The 20,190-nt window shown below is 41.4% G+C and overlaps 1 protein-coding gene across 1 annotated transcript in view; it reads right to left on the bottom strand.

Annotated features, from left to right (window-relative positions):
- kdm6ba (lysine (K)-specific demethylase 6B, a) overlaps positions 1–20,190 on the bottom strand; it is a 54,609-nt gene that overhangs the window by 11,640 nt on the left and 22,779 nt on the right. Inside the window, exons 2-3 of the mRNA XM_015015978.1 lie at positions 19,808–19,880; positions 1,777–1,853 (exon numbers count right to left, since the gene is read on the bottom strand). The gene's annotated coding sequence lies outside the window, so the exon portion shown is untranslated. The remainder of the gene's footprint in view (positions 1–1,776; positions 1,854–19,807; positions 19,881–20,190) is intronic.

The following is a 20,190-nucleotide window of genomic DNA, read 5'->3' as shown; positions in this document are numbered from 1 at the left end:
TGACCTACTAGGGTAGATTTTATGCTGAATGCTACTCAGTGGCTACATCTTACTCCCTAAAGCTAAATTTAGTTAATTTCTTTGTCTGTCACTGGTTTATTTGCATACGTGAGCCAGTAGGAGGCAGCAGTGAGTTAAATGGCACAGAATGGGATTATTTCTGAGGCCCAGATGGCTCAGTGGGGAGCTCACCTATGAGGACAGATCTGCTGTTACTGTAATCCTAAGCATGGAGCTCCTGATAGAGGGGAAAGACTAAGAGTGAGAGGCTTTGGTCACGTGCCAAGAGTGTGCAGCATTGGAAACAAGCCAAGCTGCACTGTGGCATCAGGCTTGTGCTGCCTTAGAGAAGCCTGGGCTCTCCTTAACTGGATCTGTGTGTGTGTGTGTATGTGTGTGTGTGTGCCCAGTGCATACACTAAAGTTTAATCTCATTACAGCAGGCGTGATAGAGATGAGGAGAGGGGGGCCAGCAGCGACAGACGGTCTGAACAGGATGGAAGGATAGATTAAGGAGAAGAGATGGAGCGGAGAGTGGGAACGGTGCCATGAAAACACCCGTACACCTTCCCACACACACGGAGACCACACAAAAGAAAACAGTGGAGGTGGAAACACAAAGGAGAAAGACACAACTCTGTAGACTTAAAATGCACTTGGCAAGAAGTAAGAAGGTGAGAAGACCCGAAAAGACGACAACAAAACTTGAAAGGGACGACTGTTAATCTGAATCAGACAATAATCCAACTTATTTTTCCATCCCTGTACATATTTACTGATATAACATTCCTAAAAGTGCGTCAAATAGTAGAGGTGGATGGAGAAAGCAGCTGACAGAGTCAGAAACCTGTTTTCGATAAATGAACACATCACATGTAAACGCTACCAGGTTCCTTAAGATGAATCTAGTTGCATGAAAGTTACTTCTAAATGGAAAATAATCATTCATTTTCACAAAGGTGCTTTAAAGATCTCAGTTCTGACTCCATTTTTAACAAACACCACTTTCTATAAAATGTAGAGGAACGTTTGTAGTTCAATGAGGCTGCGAGAAAGTGAGAGAGAGCAAAGCTGCAGTTTTATACTTCTGAATCTTCCAACCTCTGTCATAAAGCATGCTGAATTTGAAAACAGACTTAAAATAGGAGTCTGTTTTCTAAGAAAATACCAACAGACCGTTGCATTAGCAATGCAAACCACTAACTGCTATAATAAACACTAAAGACTATTTAAAGATGTCAACTCCACAATTATTTTTGTCCAATATAATAAAAGGTAAAACCTGTTTTACAGTGACTGACTGTCTCTGCTCGCCCTATATTAAAGAGCTTAAAGAGAAATTACAGTCAGCTGGAAGCAGAATCAGCAGGTTTTACAAAACCCTAAATTTAAAATCAGCTATTAATTTTGATTAAGATGTTAAAAACACTACTCACTGAATGAAATTGCTTTAGTTGGAGTGTACCAGACACACGGTAAGGTTGAGTCACTCCTCTTGCTCAGCAGAGTGCAGCACTCTTCCACTAGCTTTCCCAAATTAGCTTTGGACATGCGTAAAGGTCCCTCCCACCAGTTCCTCTCCTCTCACTAACTCTGGACGTCTCTCTCTATTTAAAGCCCACTCGCTCCACACACAGACACATAAACAGGCCACGGTCTCTATCTCACCCACCCCACCACAAAGGATCAGGCTCCACCAGACGCTGCTGTGGAGCGGAGATAGGCCGGCAGAAACTGTCAAGACCCCACTGATGCAAACACTCCAGCTGGGCTCACCTTTCAGAGTTAGCACCGAGTTATTGATTCACAGTTCTGTCAAATCTCCTCTTCAGCTGCCAATCATCTCTTCAGACCTGGAAAACAGAAAGCACTTTGTTGTCAAGCTGTCAAAAAAAACAACACGAGGCAGGATTCAGAGGTACAAAATAAATCTTGGGGGGGTCATTGAATATAAGCCAATACAATTATTTTTATTATAGATCAGGAATATTTGTTTATTAATTCATATTTCAATAGTGAGTAAATGGCCAAGTTTGACAAACTAAAAGGATTTTTAAAGATGTTCCGACAGATGCTATTCTTGCTTATCCTACCAAGCATGGTAAGAACAGTGAGGCTAGTTTGTTTCTATGGGGAGCAATATGCATTAATTTAGTTAACATTTATTAAATATAACAAGACTTGTTAGGCTGCGTCAGAGCAAAAACCAAAAGCCTAAGTTTGTATTCAGCGTTAGCTTAGTGACAATGCTAATGCTAAAATCAAGCAATGTAGCAAGCAGAGTTTCCTGACTCTTTGGGAGTGTCTGCTAATGAACAGTACATCTTAGCAGTGGTTGTGCTTAGCATGCTGCTTTTAATAAATGGATTTAAAAATCTTCTCCAATTTTAGTTAACCCAGCAAGGACGCTAATGCTAAAGGCAAACATGCTAGCAAGCAGAGTTTAACCCAAGTTGTTTCTGATGAACAACACATCTTAGCAGTGGTTGTCCAGCAAATGTTACCAATATCACGGAGTCTGTCTGAAGACATGGGACAAAAAAAAAAAAAAATTGTCTTAATATGCCCATAACTTACTAACTCGTGGGAACGACTCGTTTAATTTGTGGCAATGACTATTATAATTAAGATGTTCCCATGAAAAGCCATAAATTAAACAAGTCGTTCCCACGAGTTATTGAGTCGTGGCCACATTTCTTTTCCTCCCCTGTCACCAAATGGACTCTGTACAATGTAGGAAAAGTTTTACAAAGTTTCTTTACATTTTCGGAATGATTGTCTGAATTGCAAACCAGTTTTTTTTTTTTTTTGTTTTTTTACATGCAGGGCAAACTAAATGAATCTGTGAAATATGCAGCTTGTTCATCATTTTTCTAAGGCAAATGATGATCTAGCAAGGCCAAAGGTTTTAAATTATCCTGCTTATGAACTGTTGATCAATATAAACACAAAAATTAGAACATGGGCCGGCTCCCACAACAAGGTACAAGATTTGAAAACCTCTAAAATGTTCCGCCGTACCGATACAATCCTTTAAAGTCATTCAACAACAACTTTTTCTTTTTGGATATATTTCCAGTTGTAAAAACAGACATAATATGGGTAAACAACAACAGGAAAGCCATAATAACCTCTTATTATGGTTATTATGGCCATGTCTGCAGTCAGACATGTGGGTTTAATGTCTGACTGCAACCGCTAACAAAGCAGATAGCCAGGCTAGCTAATATCAATTTGTTTACTGGACTATAAATAACTAAATGTATCTTCTCTTACGCCGCTTACAGTCAGGTGACCGTGGGTGTCTTTCTATTTATAGAAATGTATTTATTGAACAGATGGTTGTTTAGTTGGAGCAAATATTAAAAAAATAAATTCTATAGTTAACTTTAATAAAATTTGAATTTTCAAAATTTTATCATTTTTGAAATCAAACTACACGAGTATTTTCATCCAAATCTATACCTACCTGATTACATGTATTTAATAAAAAATAATTTTGAAATTAAGAAAAAAAAAGTTGGAACTGAATTGTTTCAACATCTTTTAAATTTAAGGAGAAATACCAATTAATATCTAGTTAAATAAAATATTTTAAGGTCAACTTTAGCAAACAGATTACCAGTTTGGTTAGTCAGTGTGCCGTTTTCTCCATCTCCAACTTCAGAAACAATAAACTGGACTTTATGGGAAACCTGATGGTAGCCAGGAGGCGAGGGGTTAAATAAGCCGGGAGGGTGACCCATTGGGATTCTCTCCTCACACTGACACAATGGTGAGACCGACTGAGCAATTTAACAGGCGAACAGCCACAAACAGGACTGATGTCACAAAGAGGAAGAGCTGAGCTGGCCAAGTCGACCATTTCATGTGAGGAAACATTTAATAAAACTCACAAAACGAGGGAAGTAGACAGCAGACTGAACCGCTGAGGGCAAACGGGGACACGGGGACCAGGCTATAATTACTCCTTTTACAGAGGCTGTGTGTTTATGTGTGTTGCGAACAAACAGTCTACTCCAGTTGCTACCCTGGCTATCTGTTTGCTCACATCTACACCAGCAGCCGAGTGTGAGAAACTCAGTCTTGTGAAACAAGATCGTGAACGTAGACGTCAAACCGTGGTGTTAGATTCCAGCTCAGGTTTTATCACCTCAGCGACACCACCTACAGGACAATCTGTGAGAATGTGCACCATCATTACTCTGTTAATTTTTGGGGGGAACCCCTTCCCCTTCCACCTCACCGATGACTCAACACTCTGGAAAAGGGCTTCCCCGAAAGCGGCGGCCGCAAAACTCCGCCTCCCTTCGGGACGCCGCTTACAGTCAGGTGACCGTGGGTGTCTTTCTGCATCACCGCTGATGCGAGAGCGGTGGGAATTTTCTCGGACTACGTGATGTCATGTCTGCTCCGCTCACTACACGAGGTAAATCGAGAGTGTTTAGATATACAAACAGGATGTGATGAGCTACGAGGAGGGGGGTTTCGTGCTGCGACAGAAATCAAACCGCCAAACTGCAAGTTAACAAGTTTTGTGATTCAATCCATCCTAAAAGCTAAAAGTAAACAAGTTTGAAAGTGACAAGTGTGTGAATGGGAGTGATTACTTTCACTTCTACCACACAACCACAACTAGTCAGTATTTCACAGTGTACTCTTAAAAAAATCAAAACAAAATAGAAAGAGAAAAATCAAAGGATTTCTCTCTCTTTCTCAATAAAAACACATCCAGATGATAAACCCAATATGAGAAAATCCCCCCACGGTACATCTTGTTGATCAGAAATCCCCCTCAAATGACGGCACTCATCAAAGAGCTCTTCCTGTCAACACCCTCATTGCTGTGCTTGCAAATTATCCCCCTCCCATCTGCCCCTAAAAAAAAAAAAAAAAAAAAAACAGCTGTGTGGGTGTAACCAAGGAGGCAAAGAGAAATTCAGAAATGTGACATTCCCAGTTCATACGGAAAGGTTAGCTCCATCGCTGCCTGGGGCAAAGAGGAACAAACGGTTGAAAAACGAACAGGGAGTCTGAGTCAGTTTTTAGCCTGCCATGCCAACCGCTGCCTCGTTCTGATCTTCTGCCAGACCAGAGAGGAGCAAGCAGGCGGTGACGATATTCGCAGCAAAAAATATCCATCTGTGGGACAGAGAGCACTGGCTGCGATTCTGTTTTTATCCTCCTCGGTGATACAACGGTAACGTCAGTGTGACATTACAGAGCTGCGTGGTGGCGAGGCAAACACTAGCAGACAGAAAACATCGAGAGTGTTCAGCAGTGAGCATGACACCGCTGAATGTAAAGAGATTGTGTAAGAGTTACTGGAGAGCCAGTTTGATGAGAAACAAGCCGGTTAGGTTCGGAGAACATGCAGGAGAGGAAGGCGTTCTGAGGAGCGGAAAGACCAAGCTTGGGTCTTTCTTTGTGTCTCTCTCCTCATCTCATTCCGCCTTCCCTCACGCTCTCTACTCCATTTGGCCATTACATAATCAGTCCCAGATAGAGATCGTGTTCTGGAGGAAACACCAAATATTTCTCTCTGCCTCACATCCGTCCTCCCCTGCATGTTTTTTTTTTTCCTTTTGTTTGTTCGTGCGTGAACAAACGTCAGCGCATGCCGATCCTAGCCGGTGATGGGGGCCAACTTCATCACGTCTGCCTCCTCAAACACGCACGCTCAGGAAAAGCCAGAGAACGCAGTGCCAATGATGATCCTCAGGTCAAATGAGGACACAGCAAGTTGAACACTCCTCTCTTTCTATAATTAAATCCATCCATTTGGAACCAAAAGGAGCTAAAATGCATTTTATGTTTAGTACAGCTTCATCCATCTGGGGGAATATGCTTGAAGCCAGACATCCCAGGAACATTCACTTAATAGGGTAAACCCCAGAAAGAGTCGATTTGCCTCAGTAGTCAAAGCTCAAATCATTTGAAATTGTCTTCACACCTGAGGTGAAGTGTGTTTTAGTTCAAGTCAGAAAACCAATGGGATTTCACAGTTGTTGTAGTTGTTAGCTACTACATTACAAGCGTTAAGATAATGTGTTTCTCTCCATTTCATGCATTCAAACACTAAAAGAACAAGCAGATAAAGGCTGTACATCCACTAAGTGTACCTTTAGTGGAAAAAGATAGAGGTTCTAACTTGTAAGTTTTAGTGGGTTTTATACACACTGTGTCCACTTTAGAACCTGAAATCAGAGACATACATCTTTCAAAATTTTATTTTTGGGGGTATATTTTACTGGGATCTGTGAATCCAGCTTTCACGTACAACGAAGCACACCATTAGCTACAGTAATATCTACAAAGATAAAACGTTTGGGCAGTTATTTGGACTGACGGCTAGGTAGTAGCATTAATCCTAACAGCTCCCTAATACTCAGACGGACTCAAAGTCGCAACCAGACGTAAGGACGTATAGCACGACTGTCATCCTCTGTGCTACAGTGACAGATGAGCAGTGGCTGCCCTGTTGACGGAGAAACCTGGCTAGGCACCCAACTAGCTCATTAAACCTGCTGGAAACCATTCAGATTGTGGGAAATTAAGCTATTTGTCGCAAAAAAAAAATGTAGGCAATCGGTACGCTCATCTATAAAATCACAACTGTCCATGGACAGAGCAAGCAGAGTCCGTGCGGCTCACAGAATACGCACAGTGCACCAAAGTATGAGGGAGCCTTGATATTACACGTCTTCTACAATGTTGTCCTAACAAAGTCCAATCTAGCAACCAATATGGACATGTAAGGATACGTACATGAAGATTGTTGACTCAAAGAAAGAACCTGGAATCATCCAGATAATAATCATTTTTATTGACCTACTTAAGAGAACACATACACTTTGACTAATAAACATAGCTTATAAACAACAACAAGAACTAGAGAAATTGTTGGCTTCATATCAATTTACAAGCTTATGATCTGTGATTAAACCAAAGCTTAACGTTTTAGTCACCACTTGCTGGTAGGTCATTTGCAAGATCAAAACTTTCACATTCAGGATTTGCTGGTATCTGTTGCCGGTAGCGCCAACTAAGATGTCTCATCCTGGATGTTGGGGCGGACTTGTTGACGTCAAAAGTGCTTTTTGTACCTTCTAACAGCTGCTTTCACTTGTTTAGGAGCAACAAGAAGACATATTCACACGCAACCTGTTCGTTAACACCTTTTTAAAAGAAAAAAGCCACATTTAAAAGTAGGGAAAAGGGGAAATAGATGAGGCCCTTTTCTGAAAGGAACTGGGTTGAGACTGATAGCACACAACTGGGTTAGTGGGCTGCTCCTCACATAGACACTCATGAAAAACGATCAGCCGCTCGCATGTGTGACGTTACAGAGAAGGGGAACTGAGCTCAGGGGGAGAGGAAACTGTCGTCCACATCACAGGAAGTAGGCCTCCCTGAAGGGGTACCAAAGAGTGTGGTTTCCTGTTTAAAAAGATGATCTCGCTTTGTTTTTAGCCGTCTGCTTTCACTCGCTTTCTGACAAATATTTACCTTAATTGATGTGCAAAAAGAACAGCTAAAACTTGCCCACATGGTTCTTGAAACACTCCTCTGAGACACACATCATGAATGAGTCATTCAAAGCCCGAGCAAAAACAAGGCAAATCGCCGACAGTGACTCCTGGTTGCTTCATCAGCCTCTATTTTCTGGTAAACGTGAGCGATAGTGGGCAATGACTCTTCTTTCCAGTTGCTTGTTCTTCATTTTCACAGAAACCCAATGGAAACATCAGTTCGGTTCTCTTTTCAGACTCAAAAACAAGAACTTCGCTATCTGGGAAGACAAACCGAAAAAGTGGATGACTCAAGACTAAGCTTGACTAGAAAGTGCAACAACAATAATTCCTGATAAACCTGTAACGATAATGAGGATGTGGGCGTCTTATTGACAACCGGCAGTGGCTCGATCATTTCCAGTCTTCATTTCCACGCTTCAGCAACCCCAAAAGCCCCCAAACTTTCCATTTTGAGACAATAGATGCTCCCACTTTTTATTGGAAGAATAAAATCTTGAAAATCCCCATCTGAGCCCCAATCCATTCAGAATGTCTCAGATGGTCCCAACATTAAAAACTTTGTCCTTCCCAACTGTTACCAAGGGAGCAGGCTGCGTCTTTACTTTCTTCAGAGGAAGGACTTCATCATCAGGGTTTGTATGAGGTCTTTATGATCAACATGTTTACAGCAACACAGGGCAGGCTGACCTCACACACACACACACCAACTAATCCCCCCTGTTTTTTCCCTCTTCCTTCCCTGGACTCACAATATGCCTCATCAGCAATGCTGTGTGTGGGCCAAAACACACAAAATAATAGGGATAGGTTTTGTGTGAGGGAGAGCTTTATCACACATAATGACAGCGTGAGTACAGATGGCCCGGCGCAGTGTTTTATTTTATTTTTTTCCTCATATGCGCCAAGATCTTTAATCAGAAGAGCTGTGACGCAGGCAGAGCCGTTTCGTTACGAAAGCACAGCTTGTACATTTAGTCTAGAAAACATCCAAGGCCTGTTTGGAGATTCCTAAGATACCACCGTCGCCGCCGATTCCTGCAGGCAGTTTGTATATAAATCTCCAGCTGAGCTGCCTGAGATATTATTTATCCAGCAGGCTGCGTTACCGAGGGTATAACTCAGAAGAGGTGAGGTGAGGTAAAATGAGGTGAAGGGAAGCAAATTCTTTCCAAGGTGTGAGAGTCTGTGTAGTTTTTGGTATGAGTCACGCAAACCCCTGTTTCCACTGTGGCATCCCCACCATCATCAGTGGAGGAGAGCCAGAGGTAACAAAGGGAGGAAAACTTTCTCAGTGCAACAAGCTGAATATAAACAACCCTGTCCCCTTTCACACTCCGGACGAAATGCTTTTCTCTACCACAGCTGAACAAAATGCCATAAACAAAGCTCGTAGCTGTGGATGAGAAACACACTCGTAAAGGTTTTAGCATCTTTTTTTATGGCAATGACAGTCTGACAAAATTCTGTTTTCTGGCTATAAACCACACTGCACACAATCTATAACCTCTAACACAAGTGTTGCTCTAAAACTCTTACTCAACAGACTTTTAGGTCAATTAGTACCTTTAATGTTCATTGTATCCTTTCTAATTTTGTTGTACCTAGAGATTGCAAACATACATAAAACATACTCAAATCTCACATATTCTATAATATTTTGATCCTCATCTGACCATCTGACTTACTAAATACAAGGAATTATGACCCTTTATCAATCAAAATAACTTTGGGTGACCTCTGTTTTGCAGATCTCTAACGGATTCATAAACCTACATTTCTTTACTTCTGGCCAGCAGTCTATAAAAAACACATTAAACTATTGTTTGTCAAAGTAAGAACAAACCAGCAATTCAGCGAAATATCCAGCAGTTAGATTAAGTAGTACACTTAACATTGACGCAAGATTAGTTCAATAGCTAGAGTAGCAAAGATAATTCAATTTCATGTTTTGAAAACATTATCAATTGGGGTTTACAGTTATGTGTTAACATGCAGGATGATTACATGCTACCACATAATTTTAATGCCTCATGGTAAACTGTGGACCTGCACCTGTCCCAGTGTACTCCACCTTCTCACCAACGGCTATTTCCTCCAGTTGTAGAGAATCCAGGGTAACACAGCTCCACCTTTACCCATACCGTTCCTACACACTGTCAGTCAGGTGGCTGAAAGACCATGGCTTCTACACCTTTCCCTCACAAGACAGACATTTAGCTGGAAATATTTTCAGGTACGAAAACCCTAGACTGTCATGGTAGGGAAGCTAAATGGCCAACACTGTTTTAAAATTATAGTTGGAATGCTGCAACACGTCTGTAAAGCAGCCAAGTGCAGCCTGGCTACAAGAGTGGATAGCCTGACTAATTAGCTAGTAAATACCAGCTTGTTATTCTGGTTTTGGATAGACCAGAACAAGAAGATCTAATGAGTTCTGAAGCAGGCTCTTGCCTCAAACCTTTAACGTCCTGAATCCACAAATAGCCTTCTAGCAGGGAATGAAGGAATTACACATTTAAAAAGATTTTCCACTTTAAAACTACGCAAAACAAAAATAAAAAAATGCCAATATTGCAGTCTTGTCAAGCGCATCTGCTCCGTTCAGTGTCTCACGCTCATAGAGAGAAACTGAAAAGGCTTTGATCGACTCCCTTTAAAGTTTAAACTGTGCGCCGACACTGAAGCGGTGGGAAATCCCTCTGTTGGTCTCTAACAGAGAGGAGAACTTGTGTTTTAGCTTCTGACTGGATGGAGTGCTGCAATGAGTGTGGGGTACTGTGATGCGTCTCTCCTCCCTTCTCTACGGTTTTGTCACTCTGGATCAAAAACGGACCCTTTTTTACTGGAAAAGGGCTGCAACAGAATGGTGTGACACTGACAGATGTTTCATCACGACATTCACCCGGCCACTTCCCCTCCAAGTTGTTTCACTTTGAAGCACAGACACTCAGACTGGTACTGTTGTGAACAACGTCCCATTTCCAGCAACTGCCTGAGTGAAACAACACGACACAGCATCTTTACTCCACCAAGAAATCTACAGCACTAATCAAAGTTATGAAGCATGGATTTCCACTGCAGGATTTCACAGAAAACACATTTCAACAGAACACAAGTAAAAACAAACACTGCTTCTTTGTTTATACGCTGATTGATGACATCAGAGAAGCCACAGTAATCTGACTGCTTCACTAACATTTACTAGTAAACACTGGAACATGAGTGACTTTTGACAAGCCAGTTGATATATTCGGAAGAAAGCTGGTTTCTGTGGTGTAATTTTTTTTTTTTACACATTTCCAATCTAAATAGCAAACCAAGTTAAATAACTGATCATAACACAATGTTCTTTGAGAAATAAACATTACAAATACTGTAATTGGTTTGGTTTTCTAGAAATATCTGGCTAGTAGCATTAAAGCAGAATCAGTACATATATTGGCTTTTGATCTAAGCCAACATATGGCTTAATTATTATGCCCTACACCTTTTTTAGTATGCGCAAATGCTATTTTAGTGTATTAAAGTATAAAAGTAACATTATTAGATCATGCCACATTATATGACCGGCTTAGCATTGTTTAAAACTTCATACCTACCACACCGTTTCCTTCCCGTTCATGCTGATGGGTGTGGAATTATGAGGCAAGACATAAAACTAACAAAACCCGTTTGTGTGCAGGATTTCATAATCCCAATTTAAACAGAATGCATGTCTCAAGATCATTCAATTGTTTTGTACAACTTGAAGATTCAGTGAAAATGTACAAATCAAATCAAAAATCAAGTTAGAAATTAAGCACAAAATGGTAGCATTAACTGAAAAACTATTTAAATAAATATTAAAGGAGGAAATAAATCCCGCCGCCGCACATCTCTCCTGCTTACTCAACTTATCTGACTCACGTTTTTTGTACACTTCCCCCCTCCATGTCGTTCTGTCACTTTAATTTTCCTCCGTGCTCATCACTGCTCGTAGTAAAATGGGCGGCGACTGTTCATTCATACACGCTCCTGTTGAGATCACGGGACAAGTGGGGGGCGGAGTGGAGCCGAAGCACAAAGTGTGTGCCTCCGTGTGTGAGTGGATGGATGACTCTTTACAGCCTCAAACTTCAAAAGGAGACAAAAACCCGCTGCTGTTTTCCACGCCAATCGATCCGAGTGATAGGAAGTGAGCCATCAAAGACCCCATGCTGGCACACTTCGCTGATTTCTGACCTCTGGTCTTTTATAACAGGCAATAAAATAGCTTATAAGCCCCCTTGAGTACTCAGTTTACTCCTAAACCGGATAGAAAATGACTTTACGTAGACTATCTATGCGTAATCTTTGGACAATTACGCACTAGAGAAGAAAGATAAACAATCCACATTAGATATTGGGATGGGGGGGGGGGGAAACAACGAGGAGTTTTAAGGCAAAGTAACTATTTTCGACGCTTACACAATATAAGTAGACAGAAACTTGGAAGAGTCTTGAATTAATACGAGAAACTGTAATATTTAAATCCCCTTTGGGATGAATAAAGTATCCATGTATGGACGTTTGTTTACCGTTCTTCTAAGGAGATCGGTGCGTAATGTTTTGGATACTTATGTGAGACGCATGAATCCTACTATTTAATCCATTAGATTTATAAAAAAATAAATAAATATGCGCTTTGGAGTCATTTTTGGACGCCTGAAATCTGATAACTACGCAGCAAATCACGTTAACCAAAACATAAGAAGTGGTCAGACTACCACTGGAACCTTAATGGACAGCACCAAAACATCAACCCTCCCCCCCCTCTTTTAAAGAAAAAGAGTAAGGTGATGCAAATCATTTTCTTTCAGTCCGGCTCTTTGTGTGCGTAAGGATTGACTGAGGGGGTTGATGGGGGTCGCAGCAATCCATTCACTTTATACGGCTGGCGACCTCGGTGATCCTGCCCACCCCCCACTCCAGCTCTCACACACGCACAATGCCGTGAGATCTCCTTACACATGCAGTTTTCCTCGTCACCATGTCCTCTAGTGACACACACAGTGCCGGTTTGTTTCACAATAACACGGGGATTGCGATATTTTCATTCATAAACAGACGTGACAACCGAACTGACGCAGAAACACTCCTGAAAACTCTTCAGCTGTTTCAGAAAGAAAACAAGACATCGCTTCTGGGAGAGAAATTACTCAGATGCAACTACAAAGACCAACCAAGTCCGGTAAATGTGACTTCATCGTGGATGTGAATTATGCACACACGCGTGGGATCAAACAGAACCACCTGTGGTTCAGGATGATTTCAGAGACAGCCAAATTCACCCCCCCCCCCACCTTATTAATTGCAATAAGTTACACTCACTGATTAAAAATCATTCAAGTGTCATTTATTTACTCATCACAAAAGAAAAGGAAAGAAAAAGGAAACAACACTGTTTCAGAGTACTCACCGTCTGTCCGTGTTTAAAATAATCCCTCCGCGAACAAAACTGACTGAGTTAAATATCCGCAGTGCTCTGTGTGGTATCCCAAGTTAGAGCAGCTCCGAGTCAGCAGCCGGCTGGAAGAGAGCTCTGCGCTACAATCCTCTTATATCAGCGGCTTCCTTCTCCAAACAGCCCAGAAACGGGAACCACAGGGCGGCCAAACTGTTCCAGAAAGCCGCCTCCACGCTTTATTTTCCTTTTTTATTTTAAATTATAGTCCGTTCTGTCTCTGTTCAGCGGCTGTCGTCGAGTTTCTGTCCTCTCTCAGCTCTGCTCTGTTCCCCCACCACACGGACGCAGCGCAGCTTTAAAGAGAAACGCTCACACGTCATCGCGCGTGGCCACCGGAATTCCCTGAGAGCGCGAGCTGTCACGGAGCCCCGCAGCCGGTGGTACCGGAGCTGCTCTTCCGCCTCGTCCTCCACAAGCTTTAATCACCTCCACGCTTCCACACCCGAGTCGTGACCGAGCGCCGGACTCCAGGAGAGCCCAGTTTTGTGTTTCCGTGCCTCGACTCGGTCTATTTTTGGACCAGGAAGACCGTGACAGCACGAGTCTATGTAGTCTACTATTAATAGACCACTGGGGAAAAAAAAAATCTATTGTTAGGAATACTACTGCTATCGACACTATTATTTGTTCAGCTCACTTAATCCATGTTTGAGGTAGCATCGATAAATAAGGCATAACATTATGACCAACTGCCAAATAGGGTGTTGATTCCTCCTTCAGCTGCTCAGACAGCCCACATACATCAAGGCATGCACTGCACTAGATGTCTAAATGTTTGCTGTGCTCTCTGGTACCAATACCAGATGTAGCTTTTGCTATTTTTTTTTTACTTTTCAGTCATTAACCATAAAGTTAAGCATTGAAGCAAAGTTAAGTTTCATGCTGGTATTTTAAAAAAATCTACTTACCCACATGTACAATCAATCAATCCATCCATCCACCAGGAATGCATCTAGCTGTTCCGCTAAGCTAACACTAAAAACGTATTCAGTAGAAGCTAATGCTAAAGCAACTATGTTGATAGCCACTATGTGTCAATAACATAACGTGCAACAACACAGGATATCGGCTTCAAAAGAACCAAGTTTGTCATTGCAAATTTACATTAATTTTGCAGAATCTAAGTGTACTAAGCGTTTCCAAAGTTAGCAAAAAAAAAAAAAAAACTTAGCTCAGCAATTAGCATATAGGCTGATTAGCGGAAATGTGCCCACCACTGATAACAATCAAGATTATCATTGAACTTAAATTTTTTTTGTTATGCTTTTATTAATATTGACTTTCATTTGCTTTTTAGTAAACTATTCCTCTACTTAAAAGGGACACAGATTACGTCAACACAGCATTCACAATGTGTCAAGCTTTCAAAATCTAATTGCAACAAGACCAATCAGTAAATATTTTACAAAACTGAAGAACAGCTTTCTTTACACGTTCAGGATTCTGAACATTAGATTTAAAAAAAAAGGTATATTAAACATGTCTTATTTGATCACCTGACTTATCTCTGAACACATTTCAGCCAACATCAGAAAACTGCTGCAACAAGCCCATAAACTGCATGTCAGGACAAGTCAGGATGCTGCAGTGAAACTACTACTGTGAGTCATCAGAAATTACTACTATTGTTATTGTTATTTATCACCAACTAAACAAAATATATTTTTTTTTCATTGCATTTCATAGTTTGTGATTTTGGTTCTAGACGTAGCAAAGCTGATTTAATAATACAGCTCATCAATTTCAGCACTCGTGTTTCAGCAGCTGAAACCTTGGTACACATTAGCATTGTTCTGCTTGTTCTTCAGAAATTAAACTATAAACTGGAACTAAACATGATTTACTGCAGTCTTTAACCAGACAGCAATGAATACATATCTATTGTTTTAAATTCTTAATGAAATGTTATTTGTCAAATACATCCTACAGTACAATGAGCTAAGATTATTTTAATCACCTTTCTGTTGCAACTCCTTCTAAAGATTAGTTAATGAGTATTAAATATAAGTTTATATCCTTTTTTTTTAATTGGCTATCAACTAATTGAAATAACTTCACATTGAATTGTATAATGGTTGCATATACATCGTACACAGCAAGTACATTTAGTTTCTCAAAGCCAAATCACATATAGATGACAACATAGCGATACAGACAGAAGAATAAAAATTGTTCACCATAAACAAGCATTTAGTAAAAACAGAGTCCCTCTCTCTTTCTGGGACCGGAAACATTTGTTCCAGCTTTTCCACGCCAAAGAAACCATCCAGGACTCTGTGATATTGCCAATGCAGCACGGTGGTCCGACCGTCAGAACGCATCACACACCCAAACACGCGCTCTTGTAGAGGTTATATTTAGCAAGCCAGGAGAACAGCAGGCAAAATTAGTCTCCACAGGAATGGTGGAAGTGTGTCATGGATGATGATGAGGCGATGACTTCAGGGTAGAGTACAGACACACAGACAGTTTATTTATGACCAAAACTGAGCTAAAAAAAAAAAAAGCAAGCAAACAATAAATAAGCAATGTATTATGAAACATCTCTGGCTCAACACAAGGCAGTGATGCAATCAAATCCACAGCCTCTCAAAGTTCATGTTCAGATGACTCGGCTTGTTTCCGTGTGCCTGGCGGATGAAACATCTATACGGTTTGTACTGTATGTTCTACCAAGATGGATCTAGTGGTGAGCTTTCAGTGCAGTCATCTTTGGGAGAGATAGTCTAAACACAGAGGATTAGAGCGAGGGTCAATAAAACAGCAGCTGTGTATATTTCTAAAATTAAAAGAAGAAAAAAGGCCTGTGTTAGAGCTATACGGCAATATGCGGTTTGTGAAAATTGGGTTATAAAGTTCCAGATGTATAATAAATGCATCCAGCTGCAACCATAATGTTATAATGATTGGTATGTATATTATAAGTCAGCTGCGAGGATATTTTATCGCCTCATCTGGAAGCAATTATGGCATGAATTGTTCCCTGCCGTAATTATCCACCGTAGAGCTGTAAACTAGTTCATTATGTTTCTAGGCGATGTTATCTACAGCCTCCTGTTTTATCCATTCATCCACGGTTTGTTCTTTTCATCCATTGGTCTGAAGCAATCACGTCCAACAAGTCATGCTGTTGGTTGTAAGCAACCAGTCTCTTTATTATGCAGGTCATGAGATTATTGCTTCATATCTTTCATGAAGAGCGCTGATGAAGCATTTCTGGTATGTGACTTTGCTCGGTGTGCTTGCGGTGGAGAAAGTGCACTGAGAAACAGGGAGGCTGCAGGTTTGTCAGGAGGAGACTGACGCTTCAGTTTGCTAGTCTTGTTTAGACCATTTTAGAGTGTGAGCTCAAAAGCTCAGCTTAAATATGCTTTGTTGTCTCAATAACTAGAGACAAGACAGATATGTAACGAGGGAAGATGGAGAACAAATGTTGGACTGGATGGATGGTTTTCAAGACTTATGAATGGCTGGATGGACGGACGGTTGGTTTTCAGGGCGGATGGATGGATGGTTGGTTTTTATGGCAGATCTAGCATTCTGATCATTCATTGAATGAATATTTTTCATAATGGATGGTGGGATGAATCAGGGCGGTTGGATGGATGAATGGTTGTCAGGATGGATGGCTCTTTTAGACATTTGGAAAATATATTTTCTACACATTATTTTTTGCTTTGAGCATTACTTAGACCTGGAAAACCCTGAATCTGAAATGCCAGACTTTTCCAGCTGCCTCAGTTCACTGGAGCTCTCTGATATGAACAGGAAGAGGATCACTGATTGATGTGGGACTGGGTGGGACCCTCACGTGCCACACACATACACACTCAGCTTCCTCCAGCTGTTTCCTTCATTAACGTGCCATATTTGTATATAATAACAGTCTTGGGAAATTAAATTCTCATCCTTCCTGTCCCACAACAAGAGAAGCCATTGCAGTCTGTCTGGGGGTCCTAAATATATATCTGTATGTTACAGGAAGAGACAATAAGGACGGAAAGTGAAGTGTTTAAGCCCTTCGAGCTTTAGTGGGAGGCGAACAGCTCCGCATTCATATGTATAAAGAGACCATGCAGATGTTTGTGTGTGTGAAGAGGGAAGGACTGTAATTACAGAGATCAGAGACCAGGACAACCCAGTTCTCACACTCCAAATATACAGCACAGAGCTGCTCTCTCATGGGTACAAGCCCTAAAAAATTCCCTTCATTCCATCCACACATGCTTAAAAAATAAACCGAACACTGATGAGGTCCAGACAGCAGCGCAAGAAGGAATGCTAGAGCTTCACAGGGCTGGGAGGATCTCTGTGTGCTTGCAGACATAGGAGACCTTTTCTGGTACAGATGGTACTTCTCGGCCTCCGATATGTAGGATTATATTTGTGTGCGCATGTGGCATAACGTGAGTCAGATCCTGGGTACACCGAGAGACCGACAGACACGATAATAATCACCTCCACGCTCCCTCCGCGAGGAGACGGAGCCGCACAGGCGCTCAGACAGTCAGACGAGCTGCAGCACACCCACATGTAGCTGCCTGACTGCAGCACAGCGGCCCTGATAATTAAGGCCCTCGTTCAGGGAGAGAGGCACCAACAGGGAGCCGAGCTGCAGCTAATCCTGACTGCAGCGCTACGATAAGCTAAGCACAGAGGTCCTGCTTAATACACTCACTTTCCCCAAAGTTATGCAAGACAGTCAGAAAAGTAACGAGTGTGCAGAGCTCTGTAAGGGAATGCATTACTGCATATGCTGACCGACTAATTTACGACTTTCTCGTTGGAAAAAGTAGGAGCACAAAAAAAACTATTGTGGTGCAGCAGGTTACTGCGTTAGCATGTAAAACTATGTCTCCACATTTCTGAGGTCCCACACTCAGCTCTCTCTCTAAAAAAAAAAAAAAAATGCGGATTGTGTTGCTGTTCGTTAGTCATATAAACCGTGATATTATGCCTGAATCTGGTTTATCTCTGGCAGAAAAGCAATCTTATGTTTAGACAAGAGCTAATACCTAATAAAACACGTGAGATTATCAACCGTTACACTTTAAAAGGGATAACATCATCATCTTTCAAACATCCCAAGAATGATCTGGAGAAATGGACTCTGGTTACTCATAGCAGCTTATCAACTACACCACTGTGGACAAAGAAGGGAGGTAAAAAATGCTTTAAATATAATATTAATCTGGAATTTTTTTTATGTTTTCAAATCACTGAGTGGATTTAAAGACACTCAGCGACCATGGCATGTTGTAAGTTGCCTAGGGTCAGGAATGGAGAGACCAAGATGCTGTCCACTAATGGATTATTGCAGATCACCATTTGTTACTTCTGAAACTTCAGTTTATTTCTTCTGGTGGTTGAGTATTTTGATGAATCATAGCTGCCCACGCATAGCTGAAATCCTCAAATGCTACAAATATACCTTAATATGCATCAATACACAGAGTGGAAACTTCACACTACCACAGAAGCCATACATTTCTCTTACCTCTGCTTTTAAAATGGCACAGCCAAATCAGTGGCAGAGATAATCAATGGCGCTCCTGAATTTGCAAACTCTTCCCAGTATTTCAGCTTCCAAAGCTGCATTTTCTTTTGAGTATTTTAGATATTTTAGAAATCCGTGAAATTTCCCGCAAATAATTTGGAATCACTTTCCACATAAAAATCCGCCAACAGAGTCCACAGTAATGAATATTTCCATTACTATCAAGACATCCATCGCATAAAATCTTCACCATATTGACCTTACTTTTGTGTCAGGCTATAAATGTGCAGTAAAAATTGCACATAGGTAGGTAATTATGAAGAAAAAGAGAGGAGATGACAGTATTTTCTCAGAGTCATCACTCTGTTTGGCTCGGACGCTGCAAACCTCCGAGTGATGAAGCAAGTCGTTCACCTTCTTCCCTCCAGTGAAAGCTTTGAACTTCAAAGACCTGGGATGTTTATCGCCTGACTCAGATGCTTTTCATGCACATGTCTCTGCCAGGACAGTTCAGACTAGCAGAAGAGTTTGTTTTGTGCATGAATGAGACTGCAAAGATAGCAATCTGCTAACACCTTGTGATTCTGCACCCCACCACCTTCTCAGCTAATGAGTATGTGTGAATAATGTGCTGTTTTTACTCCTACTATTCTCTTACTCATTTTCGTACTTCTCACCCGGTTTTACCTCTCTTACCTACACACTAATTTTTTTTCACCACACAACAGGTCTAAACTGGAGAAAACCTCGATCAGTAGAGAGGACAGAAAAGTAGAGCTGTGTTTTGGAATAATTAAAGAGGACAATTAGCAGAAAACATCAGCCAGCTGTTTCAACTCTCACCAGACTTTATAAACATTCAACACATAATCACAACCACTCCTCTCTTCACCGTTGGCCCAGTTCATTCAAGTCTAAAGACATTTCAATAAAGTTGAGGTCTGGACTTTGACTAGGCCATGGAAAAAATTTGATTCTTTTCTGGGATTATTGTCCTGTTGATCTAGCTTCAGCAGCCAGTTTGGTCTTGTGGCAATAAAGATGGATTGGAGCCCAAATGATCATACCTCCGCTACTGTGCTTGACAGAAAGCGTTTCTGTGTATTTGCAGTTGTTTTCTGCTAGAGTAGAAGTGTTGTTGTTCTTGTTATGTTAGATTTAAACCTTTTTAGAACCTGATAAGAATAAGATCCTCCTTATTACATCCTGACACGACACTAGTGTGACTCACCAAATGATGGATATGTGCACAACACTAACACGGCTTTGAGTCCTCTAAAAGAGCCTTACCAAGTGATTGCAGGTTAAGTCCTTGCTCTTCTACTCTCAGGACCTTTGGGCCACCATGACACCCTCCAACCTCCTGAAACCAAAACAAAGAAGAACACAGGTCAGGTGTGATAACCCACAGAAGCCAGGTTATGCTACAGATGACGCCAGAAAGCCGCGGCAGCAGTGTGAAGAAGAAGAAGAAGTCCTGTTGTTGTTCGGTGCGAGAGTTTATTCTTTGCCATATGGTGTGTATCTGTATGCGCGTGTGACTTGACGTGGTCATGGCGCTGTTGGTATGTCGTCGGTGTTGGCTCGTGAAACCACAGCGTGTGTCGGTGGGTCAGCCAAACAAGCGGCCTGGCCCAGGGCTGTGGCCATCTGCATGTGTGCCGCCTGGTCAG

Source organism: Poecilia latipinna, unplaced genomic scaffold, assembly GCF_001443285.1.
Source record: "Poecilia latipinna isolate Pla-1442-1.1 unplaced genomic scaffold, P_latipinna-1.0 Scaffold1972, whole genome shotgun sequence".
Taxonomy (NCBI): Eukaryota; Metazoa; Chordata; class Actinopteri; order Cyprinodontiformes; family Poeciliidae; genus Poecilia; species Poecilia latipinna.
The sequence above is the reverse complement of the archived record's forward strand: the minus strand, read 5'-3'. Positions and strand labels throughout refer to the sequence as shown.